General features: G+C 32.6%; 1 protein-coding gene across 1 annotated transcript in view; it reads left to right on the forward strand.

The window, feature by feature from the left end:
• LOC106679082 (semaphorin-1A) overlaps positions 1-17049 on the forward strand; it is a gene marked incomplete in the record, with an annotated part of 426223 nt that overhangs the window by 312762 nt on the left and 96412 nt on the right.

The raw sequence follows: 17049 nt of genomic DNA on the forward strand, positions 1-17049 counted from the left end.
CCCTAATATATTATAAATCAGAAAAGTTAAAATAAATCGATAGGCGATCTTAAAATCGATAGCATTTTCGTTTTCTGCGTTCTAAGAAACATATAAGAGGACCTTAATATATTATAAATCAGAAAAGTTAAAATAAATCAATGGGCGATCGTAAAATCGATAGCATTTTATTTTTCTGCGTCCTAAGAAACATATAAGAGGACCCTAATATATAATAAATCAGAAAAGTCAAAATAAATCGATAGGCAATCTTAAAATCGATAGCATTTTCGTTTTCTGCGTTCTATGAAACATATAAGAGGACCTTAATATATTATAAATCAGAAAAGTTAGTATAAATCGATAGGCGATCGTAAAATCGATAGCATTTTCGTTTTCTGCGTCTTAAGAAACAATGATACGTTTAGGTTACTTGAATTATAAAAGGAATAACATGGATAGTTTCACAGGTCAGTTTAATGAACCAACGTCCAAGCGCTGTCATTAACTGTAGTTATATAAGACAGTGAGTGATTAACTGTCATGTCAATTCTCATCTATTATTACCCCTTGCTTCAGTTAGCGAAATCATTATCGAATCTGCTATCCAACAGGTTATTGATATTATTGAGCGTGATAAAATTATTAGAAGTCGATATGTTATTGTAAATTGTTACATGATAGACGATGCTCTCGAATCCACGTCCCAACTATTGTTCGGATAAAGAATGTTATGGTAATTTTACTCGATGGAGAAGTACTCGGTGTACGAGGAAGCTGTTTATTTTACCGAGAAAATGTTTTTGAACAATATAAGTAGAAGAAAAATGGAGTTATATAAGTATTAAACTTTTGTTGCCTCTTTCTTTTATTAGAAACCCTTAACAGTGTATTATACTGTTTGAACTTTTTTCTTAACATAACCAATGAAGAGGAACATCAGGCGCAACTAGAAAGTTTGGATGCGCTCATTGAGGAGTGTATTAATAACAAATTAATTATCAAGTGACGTAAATAACTGTTGGAATGAAATTGAAAGATTTCTGTAATGTCTATAAATCTGTGCCACTTTTTTTTTTTTTTTTAATTATTTATTTATTGTAATTTACAACTGTACAAAATAATACAATAGGTAAATATGTAGTATGTTTCATATACACTTGAAAATCTTGGGAAGGAACCACCCATTGGTGGTACTTCAAACATTAATTTAAACTAGAAGGTCTCGTGGCCATCTTCTTTTCAGACGCCTCGGAGGATTATCAGGGATTGTTAAGGATGAAATATTAAGAATTAATGGGTTAGGATGGTTATGGAGTTTGGAATAAAAAGACGCATATCTGGTTTGGGTCAAATCTGCAACGAATGGGATGTTAAGGTCTTTATGAATGAGTTTATTTGTGACGTAATAAGGAGCATCAAGGATTTTACGTAGGATTTTGGATTGTAACGATTGGATGCGGGAAGAATTTGATGGTTTGGTGGAGCCCCAGAGCTCAATTCCATATGTCCAAATTGGTCTGATTATTGTAGTGTATACTAATTTTTTGTAGTGAATGGGAAGTTTAGAGCGTTTGTCAAGTAAGTGTTGTAGCAATCGGAATCTACGAGCAGTTTCTTGTCGTTTCAGTCTTGTGTGTGGATTCCAAGTACGTCTCTTGTCAAGATGGAGCCCTAAGTATCGAATCTGTTCAACAGGCTATGCCACTTGCTAATTAACATTTGGTTTGCTATTTTAACACCATAATACTCAGCCTCCGCCGCAAATCCTCGAAGACCGTCTCAACCCGACTCAGGATGAGGTATACCAGTTGAACCCAACCTTCAATCCTTATTGCCAGAAAATTGGGAGAAACTGTTCCATTTTTTAAAGGACGAAGCTTGTCGTTGTATACGCCACCTAAAAACCAAGCAAATAAATAAACATCCTGGGGACAGAAAACATTATATTCGCAATCAAAATGTTGGACATCTCATATCAACAGTTTAATTAATAATATAAATTAGATTCGGTGCATCACCCCAAGACATCCAAACACGTACTGAGCACGGAGTGTCTTTGGAAGTCTTGGATTGTTGTAACGAACGTTTCTAGTTGATATGCCCCCCTCTTAGTTGATGTGAGATGTACTAGATTATTTCTGCGTTTTTTTTTATTGTTTTTTTCACGTATCGGCCACTAAGGACCACGTGTATATTAATGGTTAGGCTTCTCTGAGAGTCTTGATTTTCTTTCTTCCCATCGCAGATTCATGATCCTCGACTGCCTTTCTTTGGACCACTTCGTACCCATTTTTTTTCCTCTTCCAATATTGGTGAAATTTTTTTATGTTTTTCTATACGTATCTCTAACTAGACAGTCGGTATCTGAAATTTTAAGTCCTCTCTCATTTGCCATGTGTATCCTCCTATGTTTTTGTGGCTAAAATATTTTTTAAAGATCTTCTTATTCAATCTTTCCTCCTTCACCCTCTTCATGTGCCCTTCTGATTCTCATCTCGGTTTCCAGGTCTTTGATGTTATTTCTGCGTTTATGTGATTTTCCTTTTTTTATTTTTTCTGATTATTGAAGTGGTTATATAATTTTATAATATTTTTTTTTATAATTTATAATTTGGTGTCTTATAATTTTTTTTTTCAAAAATAATTGTAAAACTCTGTAGTTAAAAATAATTTTACTTCACCGATCTTTCTAAGTTCGAAATAAAACTGAAATACTTGCTACTAATGGTATTAGAAAAGGTTTCAATTGAGTTAATGTATTCGAAACGCTTTCAGAAAAATATTTTTATCCCGAAAAGGTTTATTACTCTGAGAATCGGACAAGTAGAAAACGGATTACTGAAGTTCTACTGTAATTGCACAATATTATTTATAAAAAAAGGGATAACTTATTGAATTATTCTTAAAAATGAATGAAAGTTAGGAATTGCAGCGGAGTGAACCGTGGGAAGATCGTTCCGCTGCATTGGAATTGTTCATCGCGGGTGTGACAATCCACATCAGACTGAATAGAATTGTTAACGGTTTCGCCTGACTGTACTGTATTTTTGGCTGAAAGTTCGGCAGTGAGTGTGTTTTCTCCTCCACTATTATCTAGTTACCTGGTTTTACCCTCGGGTTAGGAACGCCCTTTCCTATGGCCTGTGTAGAAAAAAAAAAGAACTTTCCAATTATTGTTTTCCACACTCATACCACTCTTTCAAGACGTGTTCCGTATTTTGGTGTTCATCTTATATTTTTATTTCAACTACTTATTAGAGAGAGATAGAGAGAGAAATGCTTTATTCATTCATGCTGCCCAAATACATCGGGTTACTAAATTAAAAAGCATACTAATCAATCCGTGATCGGACACATATAAATTACATATTTTTACATGATATAATAAAAAAGAAAGAAAACATTTTTTTTTCCTACAGTTTTCTTTTACAATCAATACACTAAATACAAATATTTCAATTGATTCCTTTTTTTCTTTCCCTTCCATTTAACAATTTTTATTTCATTTGATCAACAAATTCACTCTCCCGAATTCGGCCCTCAGATCCTCCCCAGTGACCCGCTAAACAAATTCACCATTAGACAGCGATGTGAGATCAAACCAGAGAAATACTAGTCACAGCAGTAGATCAGTTTACAGTAAAACAAATAAATACATTTTACCGAAACAAAACTAATATATAGATTTAAAGGAAAATATAATAAAAATTTGGTTAAAAGAAATACTTTATTGGATAAATAAGTCAAAAAAAAAATAATAATAAACAAATTGTGCACTTTAAGGATTCCCGACAAATATTCAGGAATGATTTTGTGTAGAAAAATGCCTTAGAAACTTTGACTGCCTTAAAGTTACCATGTTTATCACATACTCCGAGGTGTACAGCTAATTATTCAACTTTCAATTTATGAGTGTATTTCGATCAGAACTAAAAAAAAAATTAATTAATGCTTAATTTTCATAATTAGTGCATAATTTTTTTTAAAATAATTTATTTATTGTTATTTACAACTGTATAACATATATACAACAAGTAAATTTGCTGTAGGTGAGATAGTGACATGATACAAACATGTGGAGAATCTACCCATTGATAGAACTCCAATAACATTTCTAGAGGAGAAGATCTCGAAGCCATCTTTTTTTCAGACGCCTAGGAGGATTATTAGGTAATGAGGGAGAAGCCAGGTTAGAAACAAGTTGATTTGGGTGGTTGAGAAGTTTATCATGGAAGGAATGGTATCTGGTTCTGGCCAAACCGGCAACATATGGAACATTGAGGTCCTGATGGATGACTTGATTTGTGACAAAGTAAGGAGCATTAAGGATTTTGGACTGTAAGGATTGGATTCTGGAGGAATTTGATGGTTTAGTGGAGCCCTAAAGCTCAACTCCGTAATGTCCAGGTAGGCCTTATAATAGTCATGTAGATCAGTCTTTTGTAATGGATTGGCACTTTAGACCGTTTGTCTAGTAAATGTTGTAATAGTCGAAATCGATGAGCATTTTCCTGTCTTTTCAGTCTTGTATGAGGATTCCATGTCAGTCGTTTGTCGAGATGTAGTCCTAAGTAGCGGATCTGTTCGACAGTGTATTATTTTAAGAAATCAATAAATATAGATAAATGATGGTAAGTCGAGTGAAATAGCTCATATCCAGCGACACGATTTCCAACTTGGAGTTATTAAGGTATAGATAAATCAAAGTAAAATTTATATGCCCCTCTCTGTCGGCAACCTGTTACGATTGTGTCGTAAATGCTGAGGCCGACCCGGCGCCGAGAAAGGATTACATAAGATTCAGTTAGCACTAGCTGATCCATTGCTAATTCCCTTCCAACGGTTACAGAAGGATCGTAAAATCTTTTAGGTCCGAACCGTGAGAGTCATGGTTTCATACGAGACGGTAGGTAGAACACTTTAGGGTAAAGCACTCTTATTTAATTATTTATATGCCATCAGACTTGAATGGGGGATGTGAAGGAGGGTGGGGAAGGACTTACTTATATAGCATAGCCATTTGCCCGAGGAGCTGTTACGGTTCGGTAGTTAAAGGTTATGGGCCGTGAATAAGATGTATTTCGTTAAATATTAATTAATAATTACTATCATTCGTGAATAATGACGTAAATATTATTCATTGGCCTTAAAGTAATAAGACATTATCTAAATTAAATAATATTTTTCGGGATATACCTGCAGTTTAATGTATATACTTATGGAATATATTTATATAATCCAATAACTATATTCTTACAATAATATTAGTAAGTATTTAATAGGATTAGGTTTGTTCACGATTTTGATTTTGTCTGATCATAGCCCATGTAAGCATTTCAGTCGAAATATAGGACATCCTTTATATCAATGATTTTGTTTGCTAAATCCGAATTTATACATATTTCAGACCCAAGTTTTTCTCAATTTCTTTCAATTATGATTAATTTAATTTTGATAATATGGCGCCTTAACGAGAGTGGTTGCATAGTGATAAGGCAATACGATCTCCAAGGACCTGGGTTCGAATCCGACTTTGGCATATAATTATTTTATGTTACACTATAGCTGAGAGTCATCCCTGTGGGTTCTGAAGCTCTTCTAGGGTCCATACAGCCCAGTGGGTCCCCTTAATTATTATTAATTTTATTTTAAATGTATTAATGTTAGAATTATGAAATCAATACAATAAGTATTAGGATATTGGGCGGATAAGTATAAGGTATTGCATTTTTTAAACGTATTAATTGGTTGTAGTATTTATTTTTTTTTAATTTGGAAGTCTAAAGTCTGATCTACATGACTATTATAAGGCCTATCTGGACATACGGAGTTGAGCTTTGGGGCTCCACTAACCATTAAATTCCTCCCGAATCCAATCCTTACAGTCCAAAATCCTTACTTGATTTGTGACAAAGTAAGGAGCATACTTTGTCACAAATCAAGTCATCCATCAGGACCTCAATGTTCCATATGTTGCCGATTTGGCCAGAACCAGATACCAATCCTTCCATGATAAACTTCTCAACCACCCAAATCCACTTCTTTCTAACCTGGCTTCTCCTTTATTACCTAATAATCCTCCTAGGCGTCTGAAAAGAAAATGGCCTCGGGATCTTCTCCTCTAGAAATGTTATTGGAGTTCTATCAGTGGATAGATTCTCCACATGTTTGTATCATGTCACTATGTCATCTACAGCAAATTTACTTGTTGTATATATGTGTATACAGTTGTAAATAACAATAAATAAATTATTAAAAAAAAAAAAAAATGGACGTTAAAGTTTTATCGTGAATCTTTATAAAACAAAAATTAGCTAAAATTTAAAACTTTAAATATTAAAATAGATGAACTTGCCTAACAAGTTAAGAACTTCAGATAGAAAGTTGTGTTTGAATAGAAAAGAAAATCATTGTTGCCGATTGATAGTATTCGCAACAGTTTATTGAAAAATTCAAACCCAAAAGAATTGGGAAAACAAAAATATTTTGTTACGTATTTGAAGAAGTTATAATGTTATTCTATAATTGGAAATCTGGCCGAAATTTAAGATTTTTTCCACCGTGATGACTTGTCTCTTAAGAATTCTTTAATGTAGAAAATCAAACATGTTTATCAGTACTAAATGAACAGGTATTTGGTGCTTTTTGGACATCTGTGGAACTGGATCTATTTTATTTGTGTATATCAAAGAAAATTATCTGTTGCTCTATGCATTTCCAAAGAGACGAGGTCTACCTAATCGATTGCCCCTACATGAACCTTCATGCACATACATATAATTTAAGATCAACAATTAATATATGCTAAATGTAATGTTAGTCTCATCCCAATTTTGAGGTGAACTTTGTTAGTAATGTTCCTTCACCATTGTATTCGATACATAATACTCCGATAAGTTGCTTATGCAGGTGCGGAGGAGAGGTCTGTTTGCTTAAGGTTAGTAATGGCCGATTCACGAGGCAAAATGTTCACCTTGGAACAAACACAACAGTTAGGATAATGTTACGTTACTTCGCTCCTCGACCAACCTGGTTTAGTGCTCAAGTATTGCTTTGGCAGTTATTTAACCAACAGGGACTGAGCACGTGGTGCTAACTTGTTAAATGTGGATCGCGGCGCTACCTAGCCTTCAGCGTTTAAGGAGAAACTGTAATGTCTCACTGTTTCTCGGAACAATTTGGCTGGGACAAGTGATCTAATTGAAACTTCATGATCTGTCTGGGAACTTGCCTGGAGACGACAATCCTCTTTAATTTGCATAATAAATGGATATGGCTATCAAACAGGAGCGGAAATGCCAACTGCCAACCCTGCGTCATCATTGAGGTCTATTATAATTTTTTTTTTTAATGATATAGGTCAAAAATTGAATTTTCATTTTAAAAAAAAACTCCCAATCTGCCTTAATCATTTTTTATGATACTATCATTATCACTACATTTTTAAAAATTCGTATGAATATAATAACATAGAATAAGACGGACTAGTAAGGTTGAAGGGCTTATTAATAATAATAATAATTCATTTATTTATTTGTTTTTTTGGGGCAACCCCTGTGCAAATAGAGTTAGCCTGTAAAATGTATAAAATAAAAAATCAATTGTAGTAATTTTACACAGATGTTGAGTTAACGATCGTTTATATAAATTATAACGACCAATATACCCAAACTGAGCTATCTAGATTCGTTATAATAAAACAAAAACTGTACATCATATTGTGACGATATCCAGCTCTAAGCAAAAGGTTTTGTGTAACCCCAGTCCTAAGGGTACAGACAGAAATTCATACAACTGATTTTGGTTAATATTGCTTAGTTTCGGCATGTATTGTATTCAGTTCTCATGATACTTGCGACAACTTGTCAAAAAATAGCAACCATCCTCCAATGCCGTTCCATCACAAGCTGGGCAAGACTTTTGTGGGTCTTATTGACGAATAGATCTCTAAAACTTTAATAAACACCGATCTGACGAGTAAACCCCTGAGGTGAAGAACGAAGCTTTGGTGGGAGGATGGCGTTAGTACAGATCATGTGGATTTGTCTTTGGACTGGCATCTCTGAACAAATATATGTATGTGATTGGTGGTATCGGGATCGAACCTTCGCTAAGTCTTTGTTATTTATGATAACATGGAAAATAATTAGTGAATTTACTACCCATTAATATCAGTCAAGCGCTCTTTCACAAAGTCCGCAACGTATGTGAAACATTTTTAATAATTTTATTTGTGGCATAAAAAGCAACGTTGAGGGGTTTGCGAATAAATATGTCGTAGGTTGGAAATTTCAATCGATGACTTAAATCTTCACTCTAAGTGTGGAAGCGATCCGAATTCCAAGCAGTCTGCTGCCTTACAAAGGTTCCATGTATCTCGTTGAAAGTTGCATCTAAGGAGGTGGAGGACCAGGTAACGGACATGAGTTCCCGATTTATTGCCGTAGGATGCGGGTGGAAAGGAAGTTGTAGGTCTTGTAATTGTGCATAATATCAAGAACGAGATTCATGCGTCCCATGTTATATATAGTAAGAGTTCATTTTAGGATTGGATTTATCATTATTGATCGAACAGTTTACTTCTCTTCAAATTTTATTTCGTTCCACAGTATCCTTTAATAATACCCCACTTATTCCAGTTGAACAGATCCGTTGCAGAGGACTACATTTGGACTAACGACTGGCATGGACTCCTCATACAAACCTGAAACGACAAGAAACTGCTCGTGGATTCCGACTATTACAACATTTACTAGACAAACGGTCTAAACTTCCAATCCATTGCAAAAGACTGATCTACATGACTATTATAAGGCCTATCTGGACATACGGAGCTTTGGGGCTTCATCAAACCATCGAATTCCACCTGGATCCAATCCTTACAGTCCAAAATCCTTAATCCTCTTTACTTCGTCAAAAATCAAGTCATTCAGCCGGACCTCAATGTTCCATATGTTACCGATTTGGCCAGAACCAGATACTAATCCTTCCATGATAAACTTCCTAACCACCATGTAAGAGGTACATTTTTTTTTAACAATGGGTTATGGGGGGTATACTATCATACAAAAGACACTCCTAACTATATATACTGATTTAAATAAAACAAAAAATTAAGATAAAATAAATAGATTAAAATAATGATTTTTAATAAAAGATAAAGAGTATTAGTTGAGAAAAAGATGAAGAGAAAAAAATTAGGATAAAATAAAATTTTAGAGTGACAATAACAGAACTGATGAATATATAATTTATAACAGGGTGTCCTGCAGCAGCCTGGGCTTCAGTCTTCGGGTTGAGGTTGGGTTTCCCAAGTTTTAGATCACTGCTCCTTCAACTGTAGGTTTACTGGGAGTAGAACTTCATGAACTTTGTTTTTTTATGTATTCTTTATTGTCTCTATTTGTAATTACCGAAGCAATTGGCTGTTTCTTACAAACCAAGGAGCATCCACTGCAACTCTTATGACTTTATTTATTTTATCACATCAGCAGTGAATCCCTTAAATGTTGAAGGTTGTAATACTCAACAATGAAATAAAAAAGGTTTTATTAAATAATTATGGGTGTGGGCGCCTAGTTCCAGAGGTACTGGCTAGGAGCTTTAGTAGAGGATTTATTTGTTTAAATCCTACTTCAGCTTTATTTATTTTTTAAAACATATAAATGACCTTATGATGGCATTATCCTTGATCCAAAGAGGAGAGCCGGGTTGCGGCAAGAATTGCCCCAGTGAACCAGTAGCTTGGAATCACTTCTCTAAATGGCCATTTGATGCGAAAGGTTGCCCGTAGCGAAATTCCTTCTCAGCTTAGGCAATAAGTTTCCCTTCGGATACAGATGTAGAAGATGTGATGACACCTTGAAGATTTGCTGTCTTTAAGTTTAATTTAATTTTTTATTTACGGATTTAACTTCTAATTAAATATATTACATAAAGTTTGTAATGTACATAACATAACATACTTAACATAATTGATTTTTCACTTTTTTACAATTCCCTGAAAACGGTTTTTTTGTTAAACTCGTTATATCACTGTACAAATAAATGGTTCCTAATTTTAGCTTGGTTTTAATTAATTCTGTTTATTGAAATAATGTAACGTCTCTTATTGTTAGTTAGAATAAAAAATGGATATTAACTATGAATGACGAAAAATGCGCAAACTGATATCATCAATAATTATTTTCTTTTTTCCATAGTAATTGTGGAAATAGTTTTTACTTTCTCTTAACTACATATGAAAAGATTAATTTAAACTCAATTTAGGCTTGTGTGAGTGGTTTGATGCGCGCAACGCATAAGATTTTGATGATATTTGCCTCCTTGATGAAATATGATTTAAAATATTGTAGTGTTTATAAAGAATTTAAACAATATTCTCTTTTCATTTCTTTAATTGAATGATGAGCGGGTCATAAATTCGACTATGACAGTTTATTTTCTGTTTACTGTTCTTGAATCAGATTGTGGTGAGGTTGCCTTCCCGTGGCACACTCAGCCTCTATGACCTTTCTTTGGGCTACAGGTAGAACACGGCGATTGAGCGTGGATGTTGACCGAAACGTGAAGTGTAAAACTCTCAGTCAAAAAACCATAATTAACCCATTAACTTTTATGGTTTGTTGTATTGAAGATTTTTGTTTCCTTGCTTTCATTTTAAAAACTTCTACCAAGTCATTATTGTTATATGCACATCACTGTGATCAGGAAAACTATTTCTTTAATTTAAAACTTTTGTTAAAAAAATTAATAAAAATTAGTAAATGCAATAGTTTTGTTAATTTCATATTAAATTGATATAATTGTGTTCATGCCAAGCAGTTAGTATAAACTTTCTGATCTACCTTATTGGAATCTTCATATATTTTTTTATTAAAACTTTATTTACAGCTCTACAAATTTCCTGTTTTTAATTTTTTTTTCATTATTGTCAGTGTCCTTCGCGCGGAATATAACGTGATTAAAATTTAGTTATTAAAGATTAAAGATTTCTAATATTAAATTTACAAAATATCATACTTAATTAAAGTTTAAATTTTCATTTCTCAGTTTATTTTAGGGTCTGGAAAACCACTTAAACTTATCAAACTTTGGGAAGTTTATTTATGTTTCGACTTTTCTCGTTTAATTTTTGTAGCTATACACTACACAGAATCGAAACCTCTTATCCCTGCCTAAGCAGTTCAATCCTAGTTTCAAAATATATTTGCGAAATATTGCCGGCAATGAAGGTCGTAATAGAAATGATGTGGATGGGGTTTCAAGGTTTTCGCACAACCTACATTCATGCAACTGAAACGCGAATCTGAATTTTAAGGACTGCAATTGTTTCCCCAACATTATAGTGTCTGATTGATTAATTTCTCAATTCATAATAGTTATCTAAATTTTAATTGAAAATACGTGACTTATTTATTGGTGAATCAGTTGCTGAGTTAAATTAATCTTCCCTACTTGGTCTGTTCCCCTCGGACTAACTTGGTAACATTCGTCGACGACTGTTTGGTCGGACTTATGATTTACGCTGAAATGGAAACTCGGACTTGAAACTGCGCTTTGAACTTTACCAATCTGGGTAAATCTATTTCTAACTGGGAATACGTTGTCCTTGGTGCGTGATGTACGTGTCAGACAAAATTGGTGCTTTTTCGGAAAAAAAAAAATGAAAAATTTACTAAACCACACCTAAATTAATGCTTATTCCTGTTTATTAACTGTTTCACCCCCAATGTAATGTAGGCCCATTTTATTTATCTGCAATGATTAATGTTATTTATTTGTTAGATATAAGTTACACATATACATTATTTAAATACAAACGGAAGGTGTTCCGGGCGTGGTCAAAACGTCTAAAATAGCAATTAGAGTATTTAATGTGAGCCAACTTTGCAGGGCTTTGTCAAAGCTAAATGATACAAACTTTTTTTTTAGAAATTGCAAACTTTTATTTATTGATAATATTACAATATGCCACAAATTTGGGCAATGGGAAATAGTGATAATTAATGTACACTTTCATACAAAAAAACAAATAAAAATGAATAAAATCTCTATTATTTATAAGAAGAAAAATAAATAAATGAAATGAATACAATCAAACTAAGTAAAATAAATTATATACAATATTATATAGAGCCCACTCTATCCCCCCAATAAAAAAAAAAAAAAAAAAAAAGTATGGATTAAAATTATTTGAAATATGCAAAAGTTTATATAAAAATGCACATAATAAATTAATATAAAAGAAAAAAATATTAGACGATTAATGAAAACGGAAATAATAACAAATAAAAAGTAGATTAAAGAGAAATATAAAAATACAGTAAACTTTAAAAGAAGGAATATAAGGGAAATAAAAATAAAATATATATCACCTTTCTGAACGATGGAAAGCGGATGCAAGCATAATTAACGGCCGATTACAATATTTAACTATTTTCTTGAAGTCTTAAATAGTTTAACTGAAACATACAAATTATTGCAACTCTTTTGCCACCATATATCTTATGGTAATAAGTACTGAATACAATCAATTAAAATTGATACTAATTAATGAATGCTTAATTGGTAAACATTATCGTTAATGCAACCAATTTGAATAGATCATAATCTAAAACTTCCTTACAATTTTGACCGAATTTCACAACTTACCGTACTATAGGAGTCCGATGAATAAAATCTAGTCTACAAAACATAGATTTCCCAGTAATAGAAAACAATTTCGGCCTCATAACCCGAAAACGCATTTCTGAAGGTTTTAAAATTCTTACTAATTAGCTTATTAATTAATTTTTGAGAGGGCAGCACATTGGTAAGGCACTTTGCTACAAACTCTAAGAATCCAGGTTTGAATCCGGCTGTGGGGCGGATTTGTTTCACTGTAGCCGTGAGTCAGCCCTGTGGGTTCTGGACCTCCTGGGTCCACCCAGCCTCATATAGCCTTGATTGAGTAAAATTCTAGTGGTCGAGCGTGAATCTGACCAAATAACCTCTTTGCACAACCGTTGGTATAGTAACGGTACTTCCTAACAAAGTACTGCACCCTTCATGGGTTGTTGCGGTTAAGATTTAATTTACAATTTCAGGTTTTTATTTTCGTCTATAGTTCCTAAATGGTAAACCACCTGGTCCGGTTGTTCCTCGGGTTCAATTGATCTGAAGTACTATGAAGTCCATATGCACCCAGAGCAGCTGGTTTACGACCACCTTGGTATACCACTTCACCGTATTATTACGTTATAGTATTAAATTGACACAGGATTCAATATTATTTAATTTATTTATAACTTTTTCTGTAAGATCCACCGTTCAGGATTAAGAGGTTTAAATCCAAAAAAAAATATATTTTGTAATTCCTTACTTAATCAAACTAATTAGCTGCTAATTAACCGTTTCAGAACCGCAAGAAATGAATTTCCATGTTAGGTACTCATATAACATGATTATAATTCAGTGCGTGGCAAAATTTAGAAAAACAAATTTTTTTTTTTTGGTATAGAACGGTTCAGAATATACTTCTTGACCGAAATGATATTTTATGATACTCATCGAATTCAATACTGTTTAATTTAGAAAAACATATAATGTTCGCTAAGATCCACCGTATTGGAATCATAGGGGAAAAAATACCTAATTCGCTACTTAATTGAAATAAGTATATAATTAGTACGATTTTCAGAACCACCATATTTCCGTGTTAAGTGTGGTAGAAACTTAATTTTAAAATTGTTTGGAGAATTATATTTTATGCATCGGGCTCCTGTATTACCGATAGAATGAGGGAGGAATGTTCTCTGAATTTACCCCTTTGCTAAATATAATTGGGAAACAAACTGACCGATGTAAACTTCATTTTTAAAATCCAACCAAGATTCGATTCTTATGACTCCATCTTGACAAGAGACTTACTTGGAATCCACACACAAGACTGAAACGACAAAAACTGCTCGTAGATTCCGATTGCTACAACACTTACTTGACAAACGTTCTAAACTTCCCATTCAATACAAAAAAATAGTACACACTACGATAATCAGACCAATTTGGACATATGGAATTGAGCTCTGGGGGTCCACCAAACCGTCAAATTCCTCCCGCATCCAATCCTTACAATCCAAGATCCTACGTAAAATCCTTGATGCTCCTTATTACATTACAAATAAACTCATTCACAAAGACCTTAACATCCCATTCGTTGCAGAATTGGCCCAAGACAGATATGCGTCTTTTCATTCCAAACTCCTTAACCATCCTAACCCATTAATTCTTAATCTTTCATCCTTAACAATCCCTGATAATCCTCCGAGGCATCTGAAAAGAAGATGGCCACGGGACCTTCTAATTTAAATTAATGTTTGAAGTACCACCAATGGGTGGTTCCTTCCCAAGATTTTCAAGTGTATATGAAACATACAACAAATTTACTTATTGTATTATTTTGTACAGTTGTAAATTACATTAAATAAATAAATGAAAAAAAAATCCAATTTTAAAATTTCACAACTTTTCGGCCTTTAAAACAATTGGGGGTTATACTGCTCCACAACCCTTCTAAATATAACTTGATATTGTCTATAGTTGTATTTAATTATGATATATATATTAGAAAATCTGTACTTCTACAACCCATGAAGGGTTCTAGATATTGTTAGGAAGTAGTGTTTCTTGAACAGTAGTAGCAAGAAGGTATGAGGCTGGACCCACAGGGTTGATAATAAATAATTGTTCTGTAAGAGCTTTATTCGAAAACGGGTCCTTGGAGTTTGTAGCACAGTGCCTTACCCACTGCGCCACCCAGCTAACGCATATGTAAAAAAAGATATATGGTTTTTCTCTGTTGTTTTTTTTTACTGACACACTTAAAGTGGAAAAAAAAACCTTTTTAATTTAAGTTGGATAGGTGTTGACTCATTCACGCATAAAAAGTTATCTTATCGAGTAATACTCGTAGCATGAGTAGTGGCATGTTATCAGTCTATTCATATTAAACTAACTGACTTTTCTGTTTTTATTTGAAGAAAAAAAATTATCGTTATTAGACTAGGACTGCAACTGTGTGATTAGTGTCTGCTTTATTACGTTGAGAAAAAAGACAAAACTGCTTCAAAATCAAAATCTGAAATATGGAAACTGAAACCGAATATGGAGAATTTCTTCTTGAAGGTACGTTGTAGCTGAGACGTGGAAGGGAAGTAGTTAAGGTAAAACGACATTAATGTATTATATCCAAATGAATTTCTACAAATTATCATATTAACTAATGCTTATTAATTATAAATAATTTTATTGTCAGTATTTGAATCATCTCGTGAAAAAAAAAAAAAAAGTGATTCATAATACATTAATTTTCTCAGAATTTCCTAAAATTGAAAAGTTCAAATTAATAACAAATTTCTTTTAGGATTTCTGATTAATTAATATTCTATGTTCGAATCCTTCAATTATTATTGGCTATAATTTAGAATTATTATTTTTTTTAACGATTTAATCAGCATTTTTTAAGGCTAAACACTCAACTAAACGTATCTGGAGGCTAATATCTATTTCATTCGAATAAAAACTGAGAATAGTAATAAAATTAAAATGCATAATTAACCAACGAAATGAAGAATTTTTGCCCAATTTAATTTGCAGAGACTGATCAAAATACATTAGACAATAATATACCTAAAGTTCCGAAGCTGGAGAAGTCTATCCTTTACTTCTATCCGAATGTATAAGAATACATGAGATTATATAAGAAGGCAAATTATAACTGCCATTTGGCAACTATAGAGACTTAAAAGGAAGGTTGGGAAAAAAAGTAATTAAAATTACTATATTATTGATTTCATATATCCCATTAAATTTACAAATAATTGTAATTAAAATTGCTATTACTTGATGAACAAAAGTAATTGCAATATTATATAATTTTTATTTTTTCATCAATTCTAAGTAATTTAACAGAAGTACAATTAATTTTGATTGTAATTACAAATGCTTTATAGCAAATCAGTGAAAATCTGTTTTACAATAGCTCCAGAATATGAAAATGATATCCAGTTTAAGATTGTGCTCTGACGTGTTGATTTATTAACATATTATGGTTTTAACTTAGGAGTTAATTGTAATTTTAATTGCAATTACTTAGCATCAAGAAGTAATTGTAATCGATAATGCCAAGTACAATTACATTGACTGTATAGATTGATTACAATTACTTCAGACAATTACAGTAATTGTAATTGTGTCTTATAATTACTTCAATGTTATCGTTATTCAAAACCACTGATTGTTTTATGTCTTGTACTATTATGGTTAAATAAACTTGACATGCTAATCTTAAAAATATTCCATACAGCTTCATAAGTTTGATTTTATTTACGACAAAAATCAAGATTTGATGAACATATAATTGTCATGCGCGCCTTACTTAACCGGGGGCAAAGAACAACTTGACATTGCATGGAAAATAAAAATCCTCCTCCTCATGATTTTATAATGCAATCCACTTTCTATTGGAAAATGTTTTATACTGTTTAGCTATAAAATTTTATGGCTTCCTTTATGTCCAAGTTTTATGTCTAGTCGGCTTTTTAGTGAGTAGGTTTTTTTTTTTTTTTATGTTTTAAATTATGCCCTGTCACTTTTGCAGTCTTATAGATGACTGAGCATACGTATATTCATGAATATTTCGAGTATGTGCATATTGTAAGCCACTCTATCCCTTCCAATGATTAATGTTTGTTATGATTTCAAATCTTATCATAATTGGAGTGTTACCAAAGTGTAGTTTGGCTATATCGCTCCATTATAACTTAGATCAAATTTACTAAATGTATTATAATGTGCAGTTGTAAACAGCAATAAAGAAATAAAATGTCGAATTATAATATCCTCACAATATTTTCCTGACTTATATAAATTAAAATCCTGGCTATGAAGAAAGATCGTTATTTGAAAAAATATTTCTTGGGTTTTCCTAATAAATGTTTTAATTACAGAAAAGGGAGATGGTCTGGGTGCTGTCAAATAAAAACTCAAATAGTGAAAAAACTATTTATAACCTATTATTTATATTAT

The sequence above is a fragment of the Halyomorpha halys genome, unplaced genomic scaffold (assembly GCF_000696795.3).
Source record: "Halyomorpha halys isolate HHAL.00 unplaced genomic scaffold, Hhal_1.1 Scaffold176.1, whole genome shotgun sequence".
Lineage (NCBI taxonomy): Eukaryota > Metazoa > Arthropoda > Insecta > Hemiptera > Pentatomidae > Halyomorpha > Halyomorpha halys.